Source organism: Ceratotherium simum, chromosome 1, assembly GCF_057802395.1.
Source record: "Ceratotherium simum simum isolate JZ-2026a chromosome 1, ASM5780239v1, whole genome shotgun sequence".
Lineage (NCBI taxonomy): Eukaryota > Metazoa > Chordata > Mammalia > Perissodactyla > Rhinocerotidae > Ceratotherium > Ceratotherium simum.
The window spans coordinates 29,811,462-29,824,755 of record NC_141900.1 but is presented as its reverse complement, the minus strand read 5'-3'; positions in this window follow the sequence as shown (position 1 = coordinate 29,824,755).

The following is a 13,294-nucleotide window of genomic DNA, read 5'->3' as shown; positions in this document are numbered from 1 at the left end:
TATCTCTAGAACATGTCTGTGGAGTTTGGCGCAAGTTCTGTGATCCCATCATGAGAACGACAGTCCTGCCCTCTGCCTCCTTTTTTTTTAATTGAGATATAATTGACATATAACATTATATTCGTTTCAAGTGTACAACATAGTGATTCGATATTTATATGTATTGCAAAATGATCACAATAATAAGTCTAGCTAACATCCATCACCACACATAGCTACAAATTTTTTTTCTTATGATGAGAACTTTTAAGATTTACTGTGTTAGCAACTTTCAAATATACAAAATCGTGTTATTAACTATAGTCACCATGGTGTATATTACATCCCATGACTTATTTATTTCATAACTGGAAGTCTGTATCTTTTGATCATTTTCACCCATTTTGCACTGTACTCCCCAACCCCCAGCCTCTGGCAACCACCAATCTGTTCTCTGTATCTATGAGTTGGTGTTTGTTGTTATTTTTGCTTTTTTTAGATTCCTCATACAAGTGAGATCATACAGTATTTGTCCTTCTCTGTCTAACTTATTTCACTGAGCATAGTGCCCTCAAGGGCTATCCGTGTTGTCTCAAATGGCAAGATTTCCTTCTTTTTCTTGTTTTTTTCATAGTCTGCACATTTAATCACTTTAAAACCTCTAACATTATCTCGTGTCCATTAAATAGAACCAACAATGCTGGACTTGTTTAGATTACAAGAAAAAAATCACTGTGTACCAACCCAGTACCATACAAAACTAGCTAGATGTCTGGCCACAAGGCTGGAGGATGGGAGAGGAGGGAGCACCCCTGGGCCGGTGGCTAGGTCCAGGAGGGGCTAGGGGAGAGAAAGAAAAGGGGGCTCCCAGTTGGGTGGGGAATGATTGTCTTAACGGAAGGGGTACAAAAGGCATGTCACAAGAGGGGGACTTGGGGATCAGGACAGATCAGTGCTTTCTCCACTACGGCACAGTGTGGGAGGGGCTCTGTGCCACTGCCTTTCCGGGGGCCCACCTGGCCTGCCTGCTTCTCAGGCCTTGGGGCTCAGCTACTCCTCACTCCACACTCAAAAGGGGAATCTTCAAGCCTTTGTTTCCATTTTTTTAATCTTTCAAAAACATTTTCTTATGAAACTGAATTTGATTGGCCTGACAAAATTTAAGGCAACTCCAAACACAGCTTCCTATATTTAACAAGGAAATCATGGTTAATAGAGCTCAAAGTGGAATTCTTTGAGCTAAATATAGCTTCAATGTTCTTTTCAGTTTTTTTTTTTTTTTTAAATAGACATTGACAAAGAGTTTCCTAATCGAATGAACAAATTCAGGGTGAAATAAAAGAGCCCATATGCATAGATGTTTATTCTGAAGAAGTTTTCAATGCTATATACATGACCTTTTTGCTGAGTTTCTGGTTTTATTTGTTGTTCTTTACAAGCCAAGAACCGCTTACTTGAAGTCACATTTATCTGCAATCTCTCCACTGGCATCATGCAATCTTTTCCGTTAGTGAAGATAAAGGCTATGGCTCATGAACACTTACAAATATTTTGTTAATTCAGCCTTAACACCTAATAGAAGTTAGAGCACTTTACACTTAACTACCAAGCTCTCTTCCTCCAAAAAAAGAATTTAGAAAAAGAGTAAAGCGTGTATACAATATCTTAAATTAAGTTTTATAACAGAGGTGTTATCTCTAGTATTGGACATCTGATTATTACTTTTTTAATTAATGCGTTTTATATCTTTCCAGAAATTCTTGTCTTCATGTATATTCTATAAAAAGTAAGATTATACTCCACATGCTATTTTATAATGTTCTATTTACTTGATACTGCAAGAATATCTTTCCGTGTAAATAAACATGTACAACATCGTTTTCGTGACCAAATAATACTTGACTGATTATTTAACCATTATTCGTATTTTAGATTGTTGTCAACTTTTTCCTGTCATGAATAATACCATGATAAAGTCCTTATAGCAATTGCTTTGAATCTCAATCACTTACATCATTCAGTTTCTTTATGTTCATTCTTAGGTGTGAAAATTCCGGGTCAAAAGGAAATATATCTGCCAATGTCCTTTGTAAATAGCCTACCAAGTTATGTACATATAAGCAATGTGACTTAATTTGGGGGGGATGTTCATAGTGTTGGAAAAGATAAGAAGGGTATTTAAAAATATATGATGATAAATTAAAAAATCATAATAGCTGCTAGTATTGAATTGTCTATAATTACTTTTTATATATTAAAAGACATTTAAATATCCCTTTCTATCTAGATTTCCTTTCTCAATTTTGCTCAGACTTAGGTCATAAGCTTTTATATTTAGAAAAGGATGAAATAACTTTGGAGAATTGAAAGCCATTAAACATGGAAGACATGTAATCCTTTGAGGAGAGGTTGCCTGTCCTATTTTCAGCCATCTGTGTGGAAGTGACACCTCAGTAACTCTAACTGCTTAGACTAAATTTCCACATCTTAATCTCTACAGACTATAAAGCCTTTCCTAATTGTGGATCCTTCAAAAGACTGTAATACTTCTTCTCCAGAGCTAATATATAACATAAATGATTAATTCCTTGGAATTTAATAAATCTAATATAAGGCAATACCTCAAAAGTATTGCCTTTTGCCAAAAATACAGAAGAATCCTAACCTGTTTTTATAGCAAACTACTTTTTAGGAAAAAAAAGGACATTGCCATGTCAATCAGCATTTTTCCTTTGCCCCCACTGTGTGTTAAAAGAAATTGTTTTTAAAAGTGAGTAAATTTAAGGTGGAAACTTATCTCCAACTTGTTATTTCCAGCAAGTATTAAAAAAATCTTACTTGCTAGCTGTATTGGGGTAAACCTGAGGGCAATGTAAATTGCTGAATGCCCTTCAAATATTATTTGAATATTTCTCATTCTTATGAATAACAAAGAATCTGTACAATGAATGCCCTAAACATAGGAATGCCAACCATTCTACTAAGATGTTTTCATACGGCTTTAGAAACTGAATAGTAACAGAACATAAATAGCAGTGACACAGTATGAAAAGCATATTAGTTGAAGTACACAATGTTGTTCATGGCTTACAGGGAGAAACAGGACATATGAATATAGTAAACGCAGGATAAATGACAAGGCCGTCGTTCCTGGCTCTCTGGTGACACAGGCATTGCTTTGCATCACCTACATGTAAATGAGGAATTAGCATCCCAAATTTCACAAAAACTTCCCCAAAGAGAGTGCCAACCATTACAGGAAACTTGTTAGCTGTTCTTAAATGGCATGAGAGAGAGATCCAAGGACAGACTATCTAAGATTGTGCTAGGGAGTGTCATAGATTTTCCATTAACTTTACTAGGAATTGCTAGCATAACTTGAGGTGCTGAAAAGTGCTTCAAAAAACCTAATGTCGCTCCTCCTGGGTATTTTTTTCTTGTAATGGAGAGGATGGATTGCTGGAAAGAATTCTTGGCATCTGAATGTTTGGCAACCTGTCTAGTTCTTTCTTGTCTCTTTTTTAATTTCGTTGATTCGTTTTTAAAACATCACTATGTATGTTCTGCCATTTGACTCAACAGGATGCCAGAACTGATATTGGAAATGACTCAGCAAAATAGCAAGTTTGCTCTCAATTACAATGCTCATATAAGTCATTAATATTATTAACAACCCCAAATGTAGCAGATGGTGACATAGGGAACTCCTAAGGATTATTGTGTGTTTACAGTTATACAATACCCTAGGCAGTGTTTAATTATACAAACATGTTTCTAATTGTAACCTTAAAACAAGTTAAAAAAAAAAAAATGACGTGAACCACTAATGAAATCAGAACTTTGGGGACAAACACACATTATTCAGTTTATTTTTCCAAATGTGTTTATTCAGTGAGGGGTTTAACCCCATAAAAATTAACCAAAAAATGGTCCTGTTCTGTCCAGGTAATAATTACTAATACCAATGGAGAAGTACTTTATAAAAATAAAATAACAAAGAAACTAAGAACAATATTGAATTTTTTTTTTCACTGCACTTTCAACGTTTGATGAGATCTCATTATTTTTAATGATATTGTTAGGCTGCATTATTTACAAAAACATTTTTTATTCCGTTATATATGTATTCAAAACTTGTGCTTGCTTATTATAATATTTATGTCTACAAGTGAAAACTATTGTCTAAATAGAAATTGCTTGATGACTATTCAATTTATTCGTAACTGTGATATTCCCAAAGTAGCTTATTTTTAAAATATTGTGTTGATAAAATAATAATTTAATAATTTATTGTACTTATATAATATCGCTCACAGTTAATTTTGTTTCAATTCTATGATGATGAATCCTTACAAAGTAATTTAAAACAACACAATATGTGGTAATGACCAGGAATTACACTTAGTACTTTCATACCGCTTGCTTTAACCACCAAAGGAAAAAAAATCTTAAATATATCAAAGTGATTCCAAGATAAATTAGTGTCATAATGAGTTTTTTAAAAATTATTAGTATCTTCATTTCTGAGGTAAAATAGGAAAAACTTGAAAATTATGCACTTTTACTTTAATGCCTGAGATGAATGTGATTATCTTTTTCCATGTAATTACCTTATGGGCGAAGCCTGGCAAATATGCTGTGAGGGAATCATGTTAGAAAGGACAAAAGTTCTCAACTCCATCTAACAGTGATTGGTTATGAACCTACCATCTGCCTAGAATATATCAGGTGGAATGGACAGATATAAAACCTACATGATATGGCCCTGCTTTTATAGTTTTATAGTTTCTGTGTGGGGAAGAACTTCACACAAAAGTATAAAATAAAATAAAGAGTAATGACGGAAAATTTAGCCATCATACCATTATGTCGATGATTCTCAGGGAAGAAGCCAAAATAAAAGTATTAAAGCAGTTAGCGTATTTGGAGATTATACACAAATTAAAAATTCTACTTTCCTAATTCTTTAAACAATTGAATTTAATTCTTACTTTCTCAATGAAAAAGCAAACCATTTACAAGCTGAAATTTTGGCACAAAAATTTTGATATATTAACTTGCTTCTGTATTAGTGAGGGTAGGCTAAACTGCAATAACCCCAGTCCCCAAAATAATTAATGACATAAACACAGCAGTTTATTTCTTACTCACCGGTGATCTGAAATAGACATTCCTGGTTGGAAGGCAGCTCTCTTTCATGTGCTGATTCAAATGAGTCTCAGACTCTGCCTTTTCCTGGGACCTTGTCAACCTGCCACCTCCAGCCAGCCAAAGGGGACAATCAGAGTGAAGGAGGCGTGTATGCCCTTATTAGATGCCCAGACTTTTGTGCTATTGGAAGAACTTAATAATGTGGCCACATCTACCTTCAAGAGGAAAGTAGCCCAGTCATGTGCAGGCTTTGATTCTATTACCATGGAAGGGAAGAATGGAGTTTGATGGACAGCTAGTGGTTTTTACCACAGCTTTCATTACAATGCTGGATTAATAAAAACAAGAAAAGTACTCTGATTTTCTTGACTTTTAGTCTTTTCATTACTGGCATAATTCGCTATATTTTTGAATATGTTTTTCATTCTATCTATAACAAAACCTACATCTCTCTTTTCAAAATCATTTTAGTGAGTGTAGCAAGGGCTATGTATTTAATCAAGCGAATAAAATTTAATAAAGTTATATATGGTTCCATAAGTTATATTTGAACTAGTTTTTCATAAACACTGTTAATGAAAACTATATATAGGCATATCCTGTAAACACTCTCCCCAGTTAACACTTTCCTGATAGAACACTACTTAATTTTTATATCAAATTCCTTAAAATATAAATATATCTCAATGATACAGTTTTATATTGATGCTTATTGAGAAAAACTTATATGTATATCTCAAAGCTTAAAGATTTATAAAAAATTATATGGAGTGAAATTCTCGTGTTACATTCCAAATATAATTGTAGTTTAGCAAAATCACAGGTAGATGTTTTTAAAAGTATTTTGAGTGCTGGTACAGGGAATATGACTTTATTTATTTATTTTTTCTTTTTTTTTTTTGTGAGGAGGACTAGCCCCGAGCTAACATCCGATGACAATCCTCCTCTTTTTTCTTGAGGAAGAGTAGCCCTGAGCTAACATCTGTGCCCATCTTCCTCTACTTTATATGGCACGCCACCACAGTATGGCTTAACAAGCGGTGCATCGGTGGGCGCCCGGGGTTCCAAACTGGCATACCCTGGGCGGCGAAGCGGAGCGCGCACACTTAATCGCTTGCGTCACCAGGCCCACCCCAGGGAATATGACTTTAAATGTTGCTAGCACAAAGAGGACCATCATGGGCTCATACTTAGTGGGATGAGTATTTCACGGGATCATTATTCTCTCTCCCTGTACAGATATCCTCAACTTGTTTCATTCATGTCTACTTATACTCAGCCCTTGTTTTTGCTTCATGTTATAATTGTCTTCAAAAGTTTGAGAAAGTTTTGAAGAAAAGTGTAGGGAGCTAAGTAAAGCATGTGAGAAGAGCACTTGCAATAGAAGAGAAACTAAAAATAATAGTGTTTGACAACAGAGAGCCACCAAAGACTTGACGTGCATGCTGACTGTGCACTTCAGTCACCGTCTTATGTACTATAATAACAAACAGTGAAAAAAATAAGCAAAAAGTCTTAAAGCATTTTGGTAATAATATGTGTAATGGGATTAAAAAATACACAATTTTATGGGAGAAAAGCTTGGGATAAACCTGGAAAGGTGGACATCAAGCCAGAGTGATCAATACACTCTATTCTGTACTGTGTTGATCTACAAAAAAGTGAACAACACATTTGAGAAGCTGAAGGTGAAAGCTGTGGGGGAGGAGGATGAACTATTCAAGGTGCAAGCCCTGAATTTTGCTGCATATTAAAGCCATCATTCTTCTTACCAAAACAACAGGGAAAGTAGCTGCCGCTGACAGTGACTTGGACACCATATTCCCGTTTCATTTACAAAAGAAATTGATGAAGGAGGCTACACCACTGAGCAACTGTTCACTGTAAAAAAAAAAAAAAAAATGTTTTGTTTTAGAGTGTATGCCTTTCTCAGCATTTATCTTATAGTACAAGAAGAAAGCATCTGATCACAGAGCCTCTAGGGGAGGCTGAGGCTGACTTAACTGTTGGGGATTAGGTTCAAATCCTTTCTAGGGGTCATTCTGTAAGTTTCTTTGCCCTCAAAAAATGCTCAAAAGAACATCACCAGCTATCTAGAGTTTCAACACCAACATTGGTTGATGAAAAGATTTTTGTGAATTACATACAATTCTAATTGATGTGCTTCACAATGGAGAATATAGCCAAACAAAATCTCACAAAGCAGGCTTTACTCAATATCAACAATGTTCCTGGACTTCCACACAGTGTTGTAACATGATGACAACATGCAAATGGTTTTCCTCCTTCCAAAGTCCACTGTTTCAACCCATGGACTAGGAAGATATTGCATCCTTAATGGCCTATTATGTTCATCTGCCTATGCAATATGTAGTCTAGGATATGAATGCTAACCAAGAAGCTTCATTGAAAGACCTTTGGAAAAACTTTTACATAAAAAAGGCTTTAGAATTCATTGATGTGTCATGGCAGGGAGTTTCTCTACAAATGATGAACAGATACAGAAGAAATGAATCCTGCAATTTGTGGCAGATTCAAAAGCTTTGAAAACATGGTCAATGCTAAGGGGAAATTGTTGCATTTGCAATAGTAATTGGCTTTGAGGAGGTCAAAGAAAAAGATATCAAGAGCTTTTCGATTTCACTCAGAGAAATGGCAATAGTAGTCTGAAGAAGACCACAATGATAAAAACCTGAAAGAGCAGTCAATGAAAACCCTGGACATCGACTTAAACTATGGATTATGCAACAATAATCCATGTATGATGAGCAACCTTTCTTTGAAAATGGTCTGATGTCTCTTGTAACACCAATCAAAGATCTCCGAATGTGAAAAAACAGGAGTGTTAGCGAAGCTCCATTTTGCATTGATTTTAAAATTCAGGGGCTGGTCCCCTGGCTTAGTGGTTAAGTGCGTGCGCTCTGCTACTGGAGGCCCGGGTCTGGCCACGCTGAGGCCGCATCCCACATACAGCAACTAGCAGGATGTGCAACTACGACATACAACTGTCTACTGGGGCTTTGGGGAAAAAAAGGAGGAGGATTGGCAATAGATGTTAGCTCAGGGCCGGTCTCCCTCAGCAAAAAGAGGAGGAGTGGCATGGATGTTAGCTCAGGGCTGATCTTCCTCACAAAAAAAAAAAAAAAAAAAATTCAAAAGCCTCTGCTAAATTCCCTAAAAATGTTTCAAAATCTTCCTGTTCAGTAATGTCAACAGGAGCATGAAAATAATGGAAAACTCAGTTAGATCCTCTGATTCTAATATGTAGTTTACCTAAAATTGTCCCACTTTAACCCAACTCATCCACACCATTGTCTTCTACATCCAGTGACAGTTTCTGCTCAACCTCTTTCCCACCTTATTTCCAAAACTTTTTTCAGGTTTCAAGACCCCATCTAAGCTAGTAACAGCTTAGTCCAGGAAATTGCTGTGGAGGAGGTGGCCAGCAAACTATTTGTCTGACAGTAAATACGTTAGATAAATACCTAACTCTGCCCTTGTAAAGCAGCAAAAGCATCATTGACAATATATAAATTAATGAGCGTGGCAGTGTTAAAGTTTTATTTAAAAACTCAAGTCGCAAGGTGAACTTTACCTGGAAGCTGTAGTTTGCCAACTTCTGTGACAGATAATATCAAAATACGATCAGTATCAATTACTTCACTTCTTGTATGTGCATATTTCACCTGATACTAAGAGGCGGAATCTAATCCCCCATCTTCTAATATGAGCTAGTCTTAGTGGTTCACTTGTAACTAAGAGAATACAACAGAAATAATGTTTGGGGATTTCTGAGGCTAAATTACAAGAAGCCTTGCAGCTTCTGCCTGGACCTCTTGCAGTGCTTGCTCTTGAATTGTTTCATATCTGAAGTTAGCCACTATGCCGAGAGAAGTCCATGGAGAGACCACGTGTAGGTGCGCCAGGAGACAGCTCCGCCCAGCTCCCGGCCAATAGCCGGCATCAACTGCCAGCTATGTGCACGAAAATCTTGGAAATCCAGTCGGATTACACCTTTCGATAACTACAATGACAGCCGCCAACTAACTGCAGTCACATGAGAAACTCTAAACTAGAACTACCCAGCTGAGTCCAGTCAACTAACAGGATTGTGAATGATAACACCATTGTTGTTTTAAACCATGTGTTAGGCTGTAAGAGGTAACCAGAACAATCACATAGTTTCTTTTTAATTGTATATTATTGTTTGCACTTTATTCTAAAAATGTTTTATTACATTGCACTTGACATGTTGTATCATAAATGAATGCTTATTGTAAAGTGTGCAAAAAGTACAATGTATTGCATTTACTGCTTATTTTTTAAACAACCCATATCATTTTTTTTGTTAGAAACTAATGTTTTAAAACAATCACATCCTAACATGGTGCTTTGTTACTTATCTACAGTCACTTTAGAAAATTGGTTGAAGATTTGAGATTGATGTGCAATGTGTCATAATTTATCACATTGAAATAATAGGAAATGGGCTTCCAGTAATCATTTTCACACAAGACTTTTGATTTTCAGAAATTAATCGCTGACAGTAGTGAGGAGTCCCTAGATAACCTATTTTAGGCTGTAACTGTTAGTAAGACAAAGAATATTGAACTTGCCATTACTTAGTCTACAGATGTGGCTCTGTTTAAATACCATGTTATTTGATCTATGTGAGTAGTTGTGTGAATGACTTCTGGTAAACCTGTAATGAAATTACATCCACCATATTTGAATTAAAATTGTCATTACTATTAGATTTGAGCTGAGAAGTTCTATGTGTTATGAATAAGAAAAATATTTGTATCTAGTTTCTTTAGGCTGTTAATAAGAAGTGATAAGTCTGGGAAATATAATTTTAAATGATTATTTACCTATTTCAAGCCCAGAGGTAAACTAAGGACATTATGGGAAAAAAATGCCACAAAGCCATGATAATAATTTTCCTGTCACTTACTTTTGATTATATGACAGTGAAAAGAGAAAAAACCAAAAACCAAAAGCTTGTACATTGTTTGCCTTTTAGTGAAGGCTACATTGACTTAGGCTGCTCCTCTGTTCACAATCATTTAAGACATAAAGATCAAGACAAATATGTGATTTACTTTGGTAATAATTAACACCCTGATCTAGAAAACACAAAATTTGATATATACCCCAGAGCATCAGTGTAATACAGATTTGGTGAACGTGCTTGCTCTTCCCCCGAGCATTACTTTGACCTAAATATGAACAACTTTCTTTACTCCATTCTAGACTTCTGAAAAAAACATATGTCAGGCTTGGCTTGTAAAATCAGCGGACACCTCTCAATGCTTGAGCCAAAAACCCCTGAAACTGATCCAGAGAAAGCAACAGTTCTGATGGGAGATTACAATATGTTTGGACATTTCATATTTCACTGTGTATAAGAAGCATTCAACTTACCAAAAAAATGTGTACCTGTGTTTGAAAAAGTTCAAACACCTAAACAGAAGAACAGATGTCATGTGTATTTGGATGCACTGTAAACAAAGGAAAAATACCCCAACATAGTAAAGACATAATTTAATATTATTATTGAAAAGTAAACAGACATTTATTATCACATCAGAGTTCAGGCTTAATAACAAAATAAAGTCACAAATCCTATAACATATATTTAAATTGGCATATGTATAAAATATGGAGAAAAATTGGGCTTCCTATAAGTTGAAAACCTTGGAAGTGTTCTCTCCTCAGACTCTATTATCACTGAACTTCGAAGAGTATATTTTGGCAGCATTATTGGATTGAAGTCCCAAGGGTGGAATTAAAACAAGACTTGCACCATATGTAGACATACAAAATCTTGCTTGTTGGATACTGCCATAAACAATATGCTATAGGCCATCTCAACCTTTCGCTTCTTTCTCTGGGGCCCCCAAGGGTAGAATAAGTATTTTTCATAAAATAGATTTTCTTCCCAAGTGGCAAGACATAGAGAAGAAATAAATAGAATTGTGACAGATCCCAGATATCAGAAGTTATAAAAAATAAGGGTGCGGGGGCCGGCCCCGTGGCTTAGCGGTTAAGTGCGTGCGCTCCGCTGCTGGCGGCCCGGGTTCGGATCCCGGGCGTGCACCGAGGCACCGCTCCTCCAGCCATGCTGAGGCCGCGTCCCACATACAGCAACTAGAAGGATGTGCAACTATGACATACAACTATCTACTGGGGCTTTGGGGGAAAAAAGGAAGAGGACTGGCAATAGATGTTAGCTCAGGGCTCGTCTTCCTCAGCAAAAAGAGGAGGATTGGCATGGATGTTAGCTCAGGGCTGATCTTCTTCACAAAAAAAAAAAAAAAAAATAAGGGTGTGCCCAGTGCAATGAGGCAATATTTAATTGGGGGAAACCTTATAAGCAACAGAGAAAGGCTCTTCAATGCTATAACTATGTCTCAAGGAATTTTTGAACAATATGCTTCAAAGTGAATTCCTACTTCTTACTTCACTTGTTCTGCTTTTTTGTGTGTGTGAGGAAGATGAGCTAACATCTGATGCCAATCCTCCTCTTTTTTTTTCTTTTTCCTGAGGAAGATTGTCCCTGAGCTAACATCCGTACCCATCTTCTTCTACTTTATATGGGACGCCACCATAGCATGGCTCTACAAGCAGTGAGTCAGTGTGCGCCCGGGATCTGAACCAGCAAACCCCGGGCCGCCATGGTGGACCGAGCGCACTTAACTGCTTGCACCACCGGGCCAGCCCCCACTTGTTCTATTTTTTGACAGGAAAATAGATAAACTTCAAAATTCTGAAATGAAAATCTCATCACTTTAATATAAACCTGAAACTATGTTCACAGAAAATATAAATTTAATTTAAAATACAATTAGCTATCTGGATGTATCATCATATAATGAAAAACATCTGGATTAGTTTAATTATTTGTGCAATTGATGACTGAATTGCCAGGACTGACTAGCTGGTGTGTTATAGAGATTCAGTGTGCTGTAAGGAGAAAATGAGGTTTGCTAGAAAGGAATTTACAATCTGGGTCTTATTTACAATTTCTAACATGTTCTTGAGCAGGAAACAGAAAGAGAGAAGAAATTAAAAACAATCCTTCGACACTGCATTTTTTCCCCTGAAACTTGTGTCTGTCTACTAACTAATATGTTCTAGGTGAGAGGAAGGGCATGATAAAACTGTGCTATTTCACTGCTCATGAGACAGAATATATCACATAGGGTAATTTTTAGTATGAGGTCAGCTGGTATTTGTGGTGGTATTTTCAAGATTCTGAATAAGAAACCTTTCGTGTCACTAAGAAGCATTTCTCTCCCCCATTCTTGTTGATTATTTTTCTCCTTGTAAGCACATGTATCAAATACGGAAACACATTAATATTACAGATCAGATTATATCATTTTTATGAGTTTCCAGATTCTAAGAGTATATTTCCTAGAATTTATGATTTCCTCCCCATTTTTTCATTTAAAAACTGTTTAATTGATGTTTTGCTTATTTGAGACAGGTAAATATATTATTGAAAGCTTTTATATTTAAGATTAACTTTAAAAAAATTCTTACTTTAGCCCAGTTTGCAATAAGTTTTTATTTTCAAAATGGAAAAAATAAAATCTAGGTTAGGATTTTGAGAACCATTGGCAAAATACATTATTTTTTTTATTTTAATGGGACAGATGTACCAATGATGTATTGTCAGCCAAAGTTCGCTTTTGAAGACTTTCAAACAGCTTGTGTACATTTACATGTGGAAAGCTATAGCAACAAGGCAGTAAAACGTTACTGCAGATCACTTGAGATTTAGCAAGAGACTTTTATAATATTAGGTAACCTCCTGGAAATGTGATTCTCTTCTACCTTCGCTGAGTCTAAGATATATTGCAAAGATTCAAGTCTCTGGAGATCTGCATGCTGCCATAAACAAAAACCACAATCATTTTTTGAAACTTATTCCATCACTCTTAAAGGAAGAGGAAAGATTGCTTTTTTTCCTTTTATTCCTTATATGTATGTTTAGGCCATGTAATGGAGTAATACTCTTTGAGTAATACTAGGAAATTGGTAAATGCAGTGTTAAAGTACAATGTGCAATAAGAATCTTTCCAGTTAAAGTGAAAAATCAAAATGAGTTTCTTGAATTTGGATGTGTTCTGTGACAATTTATAGTTCAAGTATTGAT